This window comes from Mesoplodon densirostris, chromosome 18, assembly GCF_025265405.1.
Source record: "Mesoplodon densirostris isolate mMesDen1 chromosome 18, mMesDen1 primary haplotype, whole genome shotgun sequence".
Classification (NCBI taxonomy): Eukaryota; Metazoa; Chordata; class Mammalia; order Artiodactyla; family Ziphiidae; genus Mesoplodon; species Mesoplodon densirostris.
In genome coordinates, this window is record NC_082678.1 from 35,020,173 (window position 1) to 35,034,891 (window position 14,719).

General features: G+C 53.4%; 1 pseudogene; it reads right to left on the minus strand.

Moving 5' to 3' along the window:
- Positions 1–14,719, minus strand: part of LOC132479216 (leucine-rich repeat-containing protein 37A3-like) — a 110,794-nt pseudogene that overhangs the window by 94,654 nt on the left and 1,421 nt on the right.

Genomic DNA, 14,719 nt, shown 5'->3' on the forward strand with positions numbered 1-14,719 from the left:
TCTATACGGGACCTTGGTAACCTCCTAAAATGAGGGTTATTTTATACACAGGTAATGGGTTACCCAAAAGATGTACCCCCCCAGAACACGTGAACAGGACCATATCTGGGAAAAGAGTCTCTGTGTATGTAGCTAAGGATCTCGAGGTGAGGTCATCTTGGGTTAGGGTGGCCCTCAATCCAATTGAGAGAGTCCTTATGAAAGACAAAAGAGGAGAGACACAGACATAGAGGAGAAGCCACGTGAAGACAGAGGCAGAGATGGGAGGGATGCAGCCGTAAGCCTGGGGACGCCTGGAGCCCCCAGAAGCTGGAAAAGGCAGGAAGAACCCGGAAAAAGCAGGAAGAACCCTATCCTGGAGCCTTTGGAGAGACTTCCATCCTGCAACACCTTGATCTCAGCTGCCTGGTCTCCAGGACTGGGGGAGGATGAATTCCTGTTGTTTTAAACCACCTTGTGGTCATTTGTTACAGAAGCCACAGAATGGTCACACAGTCCCTGCTCTGTAGGATCCTGGAAGTGCGGGTCTCATTAAAGGCTGGCAGAGGCTGGGTTGCAGAACCCTTAGAGTCAGCACTGAGCCCCAGAAATCCTAAAGCAGTGGCTGGACACCAGAATGTTGAGGGGTCAGTAGGAAGCCCATCCCTAAGGCTGCCGGCTGCACACGGCCTCCCCAGGTTTTTTCGCCTGTACCTGTTAGGGATAAGTATTTTCATCCTGATTCAGGACTTCTGATGTCACCGTTCACGTTGCTAATTAAGAACCCACTAGTTACACAGATGAAAACCCTATCAGGACACTTGCTCCAGTGGTAAACAATTCTGAAGTTGGTCAGAGGTGGGGAATCGTCTCCCATGCAGCCAGCAGCCCCCCTGCAAGGAGCATCCTCATTGCAAAGCTGAGGGACTGTGCCGAGGCGTCTGTGAGTAAACGTGAGCTGAGCCCCAGGCCAGCTGCTGCTGAACTGTTCCCACCCTTCCCAGGTAAAACACCTGAATACGTACACAGACTTGAAAGCCTAGAGGAAAGGGCTTGGAGTCACACCAGCGACAGCACGCAGGCCGACTTGGTGCCTGCAGGCCAGCCAGGATGGTCCTGGCCCCGGGCGCTCTTCTGGAAGCTTTCCATTTCCCTGCCTGAGATACCCCTCCTGTCCCGGCCCCCACTGCTTTTTTCCTTCCTCACCTCTGCCGGGGGAGAAATTCCAACGGTAAGTACTGGTGACACAACCTCTTCTTTAACAGGTGGCAGTCCAGCAACTCCTGCGGAAAGTCCAGCAGAGCCCCACTCACACCGGGCCACCCACAGAGCCGTGGGCCCTCACTCCCTCCCACCAGCCCAGCCCCTGAGACTGCTGACAGGGCAGAGAATATGGCGTCAGGCACAGCTGCAGGGGCTCTTGCTGCCTGGAGGGGTGTTTATCTTGACCTCAACCCAGGCACACCTGGGGAGAGCTGGCAGGCAGGGTCAGGCTGCCCAGGTCAGCCAATCCTTGCCCATCAGGGGCTCAGAGTTGCAGAAAATGGGCCTTGCTGCACTGGCCAGGTCCCAGGAACAGGTGTGGGGTCCTGAGGGTCAGGATAGACATGGGGCTGCAATGCTGCTTGTTTTCTAATCATTTTATCTGGCCTATGAGTGGGAGACAACTTCAAGAAGACCCTCTCCTAATGAGAGGAACCCAGGAGTCAGGGAGAGGAGGGGTGGTGGGTGAAGACAGAGGCCTGGTACCCCAGCTGCACTGGAAGCCTCTGGAAGACCCGGTGGAAGGAGGTCACACAGAGTGAAGCCCAGGGTCACAGACCTGTCCAGTAGCTGCTGTTTGTTACTTCAGGTCCTGCTCTGAGGTGCTCAGGGTCAGCTCTGACCAACAGGTAGGCTGGGGGTGCTCTGCAATTAGGGCTATGTGCACGGTTCCTGGGTGCCCAGGCTTGCTGGGTGCCTGCCCAGGTGAGCTCCATACCTGGGGAGGAGCCTGACCATGAGAGCCCCGGGGGCTGCTGGGTACCTGCTCAGGTGAGCTCCATATCCTGGGGGGGCCTGACCACGAGGGCCCCAGGGGCTGCTGGGTGCCGGCCCAGGTGAGCTCCATACCCAGGGAGGGGCCTGACCACGAGAGCCCTGTGGGCTGCTGGGTACCTGCTCACGTGAGCTCCATATCCTGGGAGGGGCTTGACCACGAGAGCCCCGTGGGCTGCTGGGTACTTGTCCAGGTGAGCTCCATACCCTGGGAGGGTGCCTGGCCATGAGAGCCCCGTGTGCTGGGAGGGGGGCGTGTATGAGCGTCCTCTCTGTGCAGCCGGCACAGAGTTGCTTAGCAACTTCCCTGTGGGCAGTGCTGGGATGAAATGAGAAACAGGAGATGCCACGGACCCCCTGAACCCCTGTCCATCTAGAGTGATGAGGTCAGTAGGTGGGTGCTGGCCACTGTGCTGCATAAGGGAGGCCCCACGGGTACCTCTTGTGTCTTCCACCTGACACCATGGAGGCCTCCCCAGGACAGAGGAGACAGCCTGCCTGGGGCAGGTGGGAGCTCCTGGTGACCCTGCAGGGGACATGAGAGGGATGGACCAGGCAGGAAGGTGTGGGAGCCCAGGCAGAGCCATGGGGCTCAGGGCTGAGGGGGCCTTTCTAGGTCTGAGCTGAGAGTGGACGTGCAGGTGGTGAGTGTGATCCAGGAAATCTGCTCTGGTGACGTGAGGCTGAACCTGCTTCAGAGTGACAAACCTTCCGGATGATCACAAAACAGGATAGTGAGACAGATCCTGTTAGAAGAAGGTAAGTGCATCCCCCCAAGAGGAGGCTCTGTGAGCTGGTCCCAGGAGGGGGTTGAAGGGAACAGGCGTGGAACCTGCGGGGAGTGGGCAGTCCCCTGGGGTGTGTGGCGGGTGCAGACCCCCCTCCGTGTCCCACATCTGTGCTTCCGGCTGGATTACTTGGCTTCTCAGAGCCTCAGTTTCCTGGTCTGCTCGTGGGGTGATGGTAGCATGGATTGACTAGCAATTTTGCTCAGAACAGGGTAGGAAGGGGTCTAGTGGAAATTCCACAGAACACCGTCAGTATAGGAATCGCAGGCCCTGTTTCCCGCAGGTCTGCCTTCAGGATCGGGAGAGCAAATCCGAGCAAACTTTCAGCAGAGCCTGGGGACGGGCTCCGTTTGGTGGTTTCCCCTGTTTCCTGAGTCTCGGAAGGAGCAGCTCCAGCGGGCAGTGGCAGCTTCATCCCACACCTGGAAGCATCCAGACCTCAAGGCCCAGCAACCCCGAGCCCTGTGTCTGGGCCCCCGGGAGGCAGACGGGACAGGCTGGCCTCCTCCTCGGCCCTCTTCCTGCCCAGAACATTCGGGGTCCAGGCCGTCATTAGGGAGAAGCACGGATGGGGGTGTCCCATGTGGGAAGAGGACACGGAGCAGCTTGTGCACGTGGACGTCCACACCGGAAATGTGGGTCGGTGGGATGCGGGCACCGTGACGGGCAGACGGTGGGCCTGAGGAAGCAGGGCTGGGCCGGGGGTCCTGGGGGGGGGGTGTGTGCCAGTTTTGCCTGCACCGGGTCTGAGACTCCACGGGGCTTCCCTCCCCTGGTCACCGGGGAGGAGGGGCCGAGCAGCGTTGGTGGAGGGACCCCTTGCGTCCCCAGGCCCTGGCAGTGTCAGCCCTTCAGGCTCTGGGTCGGGGAGCCTCTGGAGTGCAGGTCCAGCTGTGCCCATAGGGAGGCCTGGAGGGGTCGGGCGGGAAGCACTGGTGTGGTCTCGCCTGTGCAGAAGCTTCCAAGCCAGTGTCCAGTGGGAGCTTTCACCTGGCATGTGGGTTTCAGGTCCACAGCTCAGATCACCTTCTAGCCGCTTGGTTTGTTTTCCAGACACAAAGTCCTAATATCTCCTATGTCCCCTGCCCGTGAAAAGGCATGTCTCACCTGGCACCAGGTGCTGCCTCTGGTCCCTCCTGACTGGACGCCCAGCAGCCAGTGTCACCGTGTCACAACTGTCAGGGGGTGTCAGGCGTGGGGGGACGAGAGCACACGGTCCAGGCCCACGAGGGGCCGTGCCATCCACAGAGCCGGTGCTGTGGCTGTAGGTGTTCCCTCTCCCACTCCGCGGGCAGAGACCACCGTCCCCTTACAGACTGCTACCAAGTCATGTGGGCCCTGCTCGGGCCCCAGCCTGGTGAGGCACTCCGCCTCAGCGGGGAAGGTTTCCTTTTTCCACGTGGGTTCAAGTAGGCAAACAACAAAACCAAAGCTGAGACCACCACAGCACAGGCTCTATTCAGTGGCCAAAGAATGGAGAAGCAGGAACTAAGTTCACAGATCAACTTCTCGCCCTCCTGGAGAGAGTGGTTTCATTTTAAAGAGTAAAGACAAAGGGAGGAGGAGTGAGGCTAGTGATGGGGATGAAGAGGCCTTCCGGGGAAGGGGCGGGGCTTTTTCCAAGGGGGTGGGCTACCACCTCCTTTTACCCGTTTTTGGTCCTTCATGTCCAGTCATGGCCACCGGTAGGTGTGTCACTTAATATGCTGATATAGTAAATTCAACCTGTGATGAGACTCAGGGTCTGTTGGAGGTCACATTCGTTGCCATCTTGGTCCCAGCTGGCTCCATCTGTCTGTTTGTTTGTAGCTTCCTTTTTTATCTCTGGACCCCTTAATTTAAATACTTAGGTGAACTGTTGAAGGTGTGGTTGGAGGATAGCCCTGTGAAAGGTGGGTCCACGGGTTTTGAGCAGGGCCTGGAGCAGCTCTGACAACAAGAGGAGGCTGAGACGGGTGGTCAGTCTGACGTCCGCACTGGGGCCTGTGGTCGGCATGTGGAGGTGGTCAGCCGGGGGCACATGTCAGGGAAGGTTCTCGGTGTTTACACAGAAGATGTGAATGTGGGTCCAGATGCAGAGCTGCCTGCAGACGCTGCTACAGAAACCCCTGATTCTTTCCTGAGAAAACTGGTGCGGGGAGGCATTCAGGCAACAGGGCAAACAGCTTGCTCTGGAGGTTCTTGTGGGGAAGTGGGGACATAGCAACAGGGGCTCAGCCTGCATAACCCCAGAAGCCCTCCAAGAATTGCTCCAGAACCGCTTCTGGAATGGCGAGCAGAAGTGGGTCTTCCACCTACTAGACGTGGAGGAGAGGGCTGGGGTCTGCAGGGCCGCCCTCACCTTCAGGGACTGGCTGGGAGGCTCACAGGACCCAGCACATGCTCGTGGCTTGTGTCCTCACAGCTGAGATGGGTCACAGCATGCAGTAGGGATGCCCGGGAGGGAGGGTCCCTGCTCCGGTCACCTCATGACCCTTCATGACCCCTCCTTCCCTCAAGGGTCTCCAGGGTGTCTCTTCCCCCAGCGACGAAGGGCAGAACCACGACAGTTACCCGCACCCCTGTGCCCCCAGGGAAGCTCACTAGAGACTTGGCACCGGCTGGGGGCTGGTCGCGTGGTGTTCTCTGCCCTCACCCTCCAAAATGCCAGTGCCCAGAAGGGGAGCCGGGGTTCAGCATGAACCTCATGGTTTGTGCACACAGCACAGGTGCAGGGGGCTGCCCCTAACGGGAGGAGGGAGGGTTTAGATCAGGCCCAGGAGCTGCTCACCAGCTGCATTAGCTTCCCGGTTCAGCTGTGACAAATGACCACAAACGGAGGCTCAGAGCAACAGAAACCTGTCCTCTCTCAGTCCTGGAGACCAGACGTCTGAGGTCAAGGTGCCCCTGGGCTGCGCTCCCTCCGGAGGCTCCAGGGGAGGGTCCTGCCTGCCTCTTCCAGCTTCTGGGGGCTCCAGGCGTCCCTGGGCTTATGGCCGCATCCCTCCCGTCTCTGCCTCCGTCTTCACGTGGTGTCTGTGTGTCTGTGTCTCTCCGCTTGTGTCTTAGAAGGACACTGTCACTGACTCAGGGCCACCCGGATCCAGGATGACCTCATCTCCAGATCCATAACTAATTATACCTGCAGAGACCCTACTTCCAAATGAGGTTCCATTCTCAGATTCTGGGGGACATGACGTGGACATAACTTCTGGGGGGCCCCCATTCAACCCACTATAGCACCCAGTTCCCAGATGCCAGCCGACCTTCCTCAGGACAGCATCAGGCTGGTGATGTTCTGTGTTTCCTCACGGAGTTGTCTCTTGTTTCCTGTGGTAACAGTGAGGTTGGGTGGGGGGCGCTGCCAGCTGACCTCCCAGTCATTCCAGGGACCATGCTGACGTGTCCTTCCCGGGAGGATGCGAGCACGGCCAGGGCTCCCCGGGAATACTCCACACTGACCACTTGGTGGTCAGACACCAGCATGGGCTGGACCAGTCCCCGCACCTCTGCACCTTCTACCACATCCACAGCCTCGTGGACTCTGTGCAGGCCTATGACCAGGAGGTGTGGACCGGCAGGGTCGGTGGGAGCCCTCCTGCCTGCCACGTGGCCTCCAGCCCACCACTGACCCTCCAGTCCTGCCATGGACACCCCCATCCCATGAACCCCCAAGAGGGCTTCTGGGAGGGGTGAGAACTTGGCCATGAAGAAGACAAGGCAGGCCCTAACTGCAGCAGGTGAAGGCAAGGACTGGGGGTGCTTGGCTATTTGTCCCCCAAAGACACTGAATGTGGGCTCTGACTTGAGGGGTCCACCTCCTCCTGGTCTCATCTGGGGGGTTGCTGCAGGGAGAGCGTGTCCTTGGGTGATTTTCCAACTCTCCCCACACCCAGCTTCACCCTCTGGTCCCCCCTGGTCCCATTAATAGTCTTTAAATAGTGTCTCTCACCCATCAGGCCTGCGTGGGAGATTTTCATATCGTGTGGGAGTCCAGTGACCAGCGCCCACTTGCCCTGTGTGTCTTGGGAGGGGAGGGAGCCTCGCTCTCACATTCCTGCCCCAGTGCACCTGGGGTCAGGGGCAGCAGACCCAGGCTTTGTTCTGACAGAAGCTCCCTTTCTGTAAACAGGTCTTCCCCCACTCCCGTTATCCTCACTGGAGGCTCAGGAGGCCACAGCATTGGGGCACCTCCAGCACTAGGACTCCACCCTAGGGAATTTCTCAAGAGCAGGGACCAGGCCTGGGGGCTGAGGGGAGGAGGGAGCTGGCCTCTTCAGGATCCCCTGGGCTAGGATGCCTCCTGCGCAGGAGGCCCTTGGACTCAGCTTAACTACCACCCGGGGTCTCCCACCCCTCCCCTGGTAGAGGGGCCCTTCAGATTCCAGGGCCCCAAGATCCTCCCCACCGACTTCTGACCCCAACTGTAGAGTCAGGGACCCAGAGATCCCCTCCCCGGCTTCTTTTCTCTTGGAGGCTCCCAGAATTCCCTGAAGCTGTTATACCCAGGGTTTATTATGGTGAAGGATGCAAGTTAAAATCAGCGAGGACAGGGGGGATGAGCAGGGTCCAGCCTCCTCGGCTGTGGCAGCCCAGGGAAGCCCACCTGAGTCCTGAAGTGCAGGGTTTACTGGGGTCTGTCACGTCAATGTGGGGACCACGATGTGCCTGACCTTAGCCTCCAGCCCCCGGGAACGACTCAGGAAGCCCCACCGTGTATCACGTCGTCAGCACAGACCAGCCTGGAGCGAGGCCCATGGAGCATGGACACTCCCGTCAGACTCAAGGTCACCTCCCAGAGCCAGGAGAGAGGCCTGGCCTCTCTGTGGGCAGGTGAACCCACACCGCACGGGCCCTGGTGCAGTGCCTGTTCCGTGTGGTCAGCATGTGTGCACACGGGTCAGCCAGTGTCTGTGTCTCTCAGCCTGTAACCACAGACCACACTGTCCTGCTCTGCTCACAAGAGCGAGGCCAATGGAGGGAAAAACGGGGGTGGGAACAAAGCCGGGTCATGGTCAGGCTGGGTGAGAAAGGGTCCAAGGAGCAAGAAGCTGGCTGCCCTTGCCTGGTGAGCCGAGAGCTGATGTCCACCCTGTGGGCAGCTCCTCTCCCCACATCCCGAGGTAGAGCTGCCTTTCCTGCATCCTGGGGCAGGGTCATGCCTGTGTATACAGCAGGACGCACAGCAGTGCACGCAGAAGGCCTGATGCCTACCCTTGCCATGTACTTGGGGGCTTGGTGGGGGTGGAACATCCTGACAGGACATGGGCCGAACCCGGGAAGGATGTAGGGGTGAAGCGTTTGGGAGCCTCTGGAGGGGATCCTCACCTGTCTGCACAGGTGGACTGAGGACACAGACCAAGGGTGGGCAGGCAGGGAGCCCAGGAAGGGTCCTGGGTCATCCCTGAGGCTGGACGAGGGGTATGGAGCTGGGGGTGATGGCGGTGGGGACGAGGGGCTGATCACAGGACAGTGTGGAGACAGAGTATCCGAGGCAGCAGGGAAGGTGGAAGACTGTGCCCGACGGGAGGACGGAGAGACAAGCAGGCGGCGCTGTAGGCGCGGGTAGCAGGGCTGCTCCCTGCAGGGCGGCGCCAGAGCCCCACACCGCTGGAAACCTCGCAGTGTCCGGACAGAACCCCAGAGGATGGGGGCCCGGATGGGCAGGAAGAGTTTGGAAAAGGCACCTTATCTCCACATGTCCTGGGGGAGGGGTCCCCGCGCCCACCTCCTTCCTTAGAGTCTCCCCACCTGGGGAAGTCAGCACACTCAACAGCCGGTCGTGCACGGCTTGGAATTTGTCCGGAAGATGAAGGGGAAGTGGGGGGGGAAGAATGAGAAACAAGCTCTACATGTTTGGACAGCGCATGCCACTCTAATTTCCCATCAGGAAGAGGAATTTCCCAAAGGCTCAGGCTGCCCCCGTAACCAGAATGGGGCTTGAAGCAATCCTGCCACCTTGTGGCCGGTTTCAGAAACAAGTTGAAGACAGTTGCTCAGGGGCACTGCAATCCACAACGCCTGAAGGGTTGTAAATGACAACTATGGTGGGAAAATGTCTTGGGGTAAGTAATTGAAAAGGACTTGAAAACAAGGCAGAATTGCAAGAACCGGATTGCAAGAGGTAGATTGGACTCGCCATTAAAGCACATGAAAGCTGCTCAACATTGCCTATGATTCAGTTGGCCAAAAAGGGTGTACAGGTGTAAATCCATATGCCCTTGTGCCAACCAAACATGCGGGAAATACAAATCAACACTACAAAGATGTATCACTTTGCCCCAGTCAGAATGGCCATCCTCACAAAGTGTAAAAACAAGAAATGGAGGAGAGGACGTGGAGAAAAGGGAACCCTGCTACGCTGATGGTGGGAATGTCAATTGCTAACACCCACGCTGGAGAAGGGTATGATGTTTCCTAAAAATTCTAAAAACTAGAGCTATAGGGACTTGCCTGGTGGCGCAGTGGTTAAGAATCCAACTGCCAATGCAGAGGACACGGGTTCGAGCCCCAGTCCGGAAAGATAACACATGCCGCGGAGCAACTAAGCCCGTGCACCACAACTACTGAGCCTGTGCTCTAGAGCCCATGAGCCACAACTACTGAAGCCTGACACCTAGAGCCCATGCTCTGCAAGAAAGAAGCCACTGCAATGAGAAGCCCACACACTTCAACAAAGAGTAGCCCCAACTTGCTGCAACTAGAGAAAGCCCACGTGCAATAACAAAGACCCAACACAGGCAAAAAAAAAATAATTAATTAAAAAAAATAGAGCTACAGAGCATACGGCACTTCCACTCCTGGGTGTATATCTCGGGATAACCATAAATCCATAGGACACAGGCACTTCAAGTATTAGTGCAGCCCTTTTGCAGGAGCCTCGACTTGGAAACAATATAAATGTCCTTGGAAGGAAAAAATGGATAAAGAAGATATGGTACTTATGTACAATAGAATATTACTCAGCCATGAAATCAATGAAATAAGGCCAGTTGCAGCAACTCAGGTGGACTTAGGTACGATCATTCTAAGTGACATAAGTCAGACACAAAAAGACACTTAGCATAAGATATCACTTATAGGTGGAATCTAAAAATGGCTACACATGAACTAAATTACAAAAGAGAGTCACACATTTAGAAAACAAACTTATGGCTGCTACAGGGGAAAGGTGGGGTGGGGTGAGGCATAAACCAGAGGGTTGAAATTAGCACAGATAGGGTTCCAAAGACCAAATAGGTAATCGACAAGACCTACTCTATAGCTCAAAGAACTGGACTGGGCACACTCTAGTCACCATAAAAGAATATATACGACTGGTAAGAATCTGAAAAAGAATTTATGGATGTCTCTCTGTAAGTGAATCAAGTGGATGTGCAGCAGCAAGAAAGACAGCATTGAAAATCAGCTATACCCCATTATAAAAATAAATTACAAAAAAAACCACACACACAGGGAGAAACTGTTACAAAATTCGTTCAGGGGCTGTGATGAAACCTGCATTGACTCCATCTAGATCCACAGCTAAACAGGACAAGAGCAGAGGGCTCAATCTCTGTCTTTACGTTTACAGTCTAATGCGAGCTCAAGTCATTTTACTTCTGTTCATACACTGCTGATTATTTTCAACAAATCACAAAGATATCGGTGTTTTGTATTTACTATTTGGTGCTTGAGCTGGAGTAGCAGACAGCACCTTGAGTATATTAATCCAGGCTGAGCTATGCTAACCTGGAGCGCTACTTGGAGATGCCCAAATCTGTACGGTAGTCATAACAGTCCCTGAACTTGTAATAATTTTCTTTATAGCTGTACCCATTATGATTGCAGGGTTCAGAAACTGACTTGGGCCACTAATAACTGGGGCACCCGAGGTAGCATTTCCCCAAATAAATCATGTAAACTTTTGACTACTTACCCTATCATTCTTACTCCTACTCATATCACCAACAGTAGAAGCTGGTTCTGGTACCAGTGGAATCATGTATTCAGCTCTAGCCTGCAGTCTGGCCCACGCAGGAGCCTCTGTCGACCTAACCATTTCCTCCTTACATTTAGCAGGTGTCTCTTCAATTCTTCGTGCTATTTCTTGTATTACTATAGTCTTTAATCCAAAACCAGCAGTCATATCCCAATACCAAACACCATTATTTTTTTTCCATTGTTTGTTTAATCTTCCCCAACTATAGTCATATTTCTATAATTACCAATGTCAGTCCGAGCAGCCAGAATTGCCACACTGTTAAGAGATAGAAATCTCAACACTACATTCTTTGACCCTGCAGGAGGAAACCGAATCATATACCAACACCTATTTTGATTCTTTGGTCACCCTGAAGTGTGTATTCATGGCCTACCAGGGTTTGTTATAATTTCACATATCATTACATACTATTTAGGACAAAAACTGCCCTTCAGCTATTTGGGAATATTATGAGTCATGTCCACTGGCTTTTTAGGATTTCTCTTGTGGGCCCATCTTATATTTACCATAAGGATAGCTGTCGACTCAGTAGCATACTTTGCATCAGCTACCATAATTACTTCTATCCCTACAGGAGTAAAAGTATGTAGCCAATTAGCAACTCCTTATTTAGTTATTTTTTGGGGGCGGGGGCTGCATTGGTCTTCGTTGCTGCGCACTGGCTTTCTCTGGTTGCGGTGAGCAGGAGCTACTCTCCGTCGCCTTGCGCGGGCTTCTCATGGCGGTGGCTTCTCTTGCTGCAGACCACAGGCTCTAGGCATGTGGGCTTCAGTAGTTGTGGCTCACAAGCTCTAGAGCGCAGGCTCAGTAGCTGCGGCACACGGGCTTTTTGCTCTGCAGCATGTGGGATCTTCCCGGACCGGGGATCGAACCTGTGTCCCCTGCATTGGCAGGCCTATTCTTAACCACTTCGTCACCAGGGAAGTCCCTGAGCAGCAACTCTTCACGGAGGTAATATTATATGAGCTCCCACTCTATTATGAGTTTTAGGCTTTATTTTCCTTTTTACAGTAGGTGGTTTGACAGGAATCATCTTAGCCAACTCATCCCCGGACATTGTCCTCCAGGGTACATACTATGTAGTAGCACATTTCCATGACGTAGTGTCCATGGGAGCAGTCTTCACTATTATAGGAGGCTTCCTACACTGATTCCCACTATTCTCAGGTTACACAGTTAACTCAGCAGTAGCAAAACTCACTTCACAGGTATATTTGTAGTAGTAAATATGACTTTCTGCAGCACTTTCTCAGCCTCTCAAGGAGGTCACTACGTTAGTCTGAGTACCGTGAGGTACACACAACATGAAGTGTTTTGTCTTTAGGCTCATTCATCTCAGTAGCAGCAGTAATGCTAATAATCTTCATACTGTGAAAAGCATTTGTGTCTAAACAAGAAGTCTCAGCAGTGGAAACTGCTACTCCTAACCTAGAATGGTTGCACGGATGCCCTCCACCATATCCTATGTTTGAAGATCCTACCTATGTAAATGTAAAATAAGGAAGGATTCAAGTCCTTTTCAAGCAGTTTCAAGCCAACAGCATAACAATTATGTCTTTCTCAATAAATGAGATAAAAGTTAAAAGTGATGTAACTTTGTCAAAGTTAAATTATAGGCTAAAATAGTGTATATCTCAAAGGCATATCAATTTCATCTAGGCTCTCAAGATACAACATCACCAATTATGGAAGAACTTTTACATTTTCATAATCACACATTAATAGTTATTTTTAAAATAAGTTCTCTAGTCCTCTATATTATTTCACTAATATTGACAACTAAACTAACTCATATATGTACAACAGATGCACAGGTAAAGAAAATGTGAACAATTTACCAGCCATTATTGTAATCTTAATTGCCCTATCATCACTGTGAATCCTTTACATGATACATGAAATCAATAACTCTTCCCAAACCATACTATGGATCAGTAATGATACTGAAGCTACAAATACACAGATTATGAAGATTTAAATGTTGACACCTCTGTAATCCCCACATCAGAGCTAAAACCAGGTGAATAATGACTAATAGAAGTCAACAACTGAGTAGTATAGAGATAGTCATTGAATATTAGTTTCATCTGAAATTGTTGTACACTCCTCAGCTGTTCCTTCTCCAGCCTAAAAAGAGCTGCTATCCCAGGACGCCTAAATTAAAGAATCCTAATACCGACACGACCAGGCCTATGTTGTGGACAATGATCAGTAGAGGTCGTTTTCCTGAGTTCAAAGACAGAACAGAGGGATATGGCTGAGATATGGGGTGAATCTGGAACCCATGGGGATGCACTCTCCAAGCTCCAGGATAGGAATGGGGCCTCTGGGGTCCCAGGACACCCACCATGCCCTCCCGAGCAGAATCTTGGCAACATTCCCTGTCAGTGATGAGGCAGCCCTAGCACTTGTCACGCCCCGATGTTGTGTCCTGTGTGGGCCCCATGCTCTTGGGACCACACCCCACACTCTGCAGGTCCATTCTGCAGGGTCCTTCGTGCCTCAGGAGTAGAGACCACACAGCAAGCAGTTTCCTCCCCAACCAGCAGGAAGAGGGGAGGGGAGCAGGGGCACCAGAGGAATCTCACTCAGACAACAACACCCCAGGGGTGCCAGCAGGGACAGTGATGATGCAGATGAGGCACAGACCAAGAGATGGGACCAGAGGGCCCAACAGGCAGCTGGTCAGGTCCTGGCTCATCTGCACGCCGGACACCTTTGTCCCTCATACACCCCCTTCCTCATACGCCCTCTCCTTAAATGCAGATTCTTCAGATGCAAACAGTCAGAGCGTCAGACTGAAAGTCAGCTCTTCCAAAATAACCTGTCAGCAAACACTGCAGGATTTCACTCAAATGGGTGCCCTGGAGCCGACAACTCAGGGACTGAAGTGGACATCGGTGCCAGGGGCAGTGGGAGGGGATGGGGAGTGAGACTTTCATGGTTGTGGAAGTTTGATTTTGCAAGATGAAAAGTTCTAGGGATGGTGGTGATGGCTCCACAAGAAGGTGAGTATATCTGATGCCTCAGAAACGTGCACTTAAAATGGTGATGATGGTAAAGGGTATGTGACGTGTGTTTTATTTCACTTAAAATAAATTCTTTTTTTTTTTTTTTTTTTTTTTTTTTTCTTTTTGCGGTATGCGGGCCTCTCACTGTTGTGGCCTCTCCCGTTGCGGAGCACAGGCTCCGGATGCGCAGGCCCAGCGGCCATGGCTCACGGGCCCAGCCGCTCCGCGGCATATGGGATCTTCCCAGACCGGGGCACGAACCCGTATCCCCTGCATCGGCAGGCGGACTCTCAACCACTGCGCCACCAGGGAGGCCCTAAAATAAATTCTTAAAATAATGTCTTGTTAACTGAGATTCCATTTCGACTCCCCTTCATCACAATTTTTGGAGGCCCAAACACAGTCCCCCAGCTTAGGGGCCATCATGGTACCCTCACATGGCATGTGGGGGACCATTCTTAGGGGGGGTAGTCTGTGCTCACCTGACCTCTGTCCAGGGAGACCCAGGCAGTGGTGACCCCCATAGATTAGACATATGATATGATATGTTATTAATATTATACCACCAAGGGTTGTCACTCACCAGAACACAGAGCAGCAACCCACTCAAGCATGCCTGACCTCATATGAATGTGACAAGATTAAGAGAAGAAAAGGAACCACAGGTTAATCAGGGCAACACCCTTAATGCAGAGGTTGGAACTCTCAAAGGGGACAAGACACACTGCAGGCAAAGAGCACATATGGGGTCTCCCCATACATGTGATCCTGACCCATGCAGATGTGGTGAGACCCACAAAATCCCCACATCCTATACCTGCGGTCACACATCCACACTCACCACGGTGACCCCACCTCCCCAGAGCCTGCATCTAAAGTCACACATTCTCACTCAGCAGGTGACTCCACCTCCCCAGAGCCTGCACCTGGGGGTCACACCT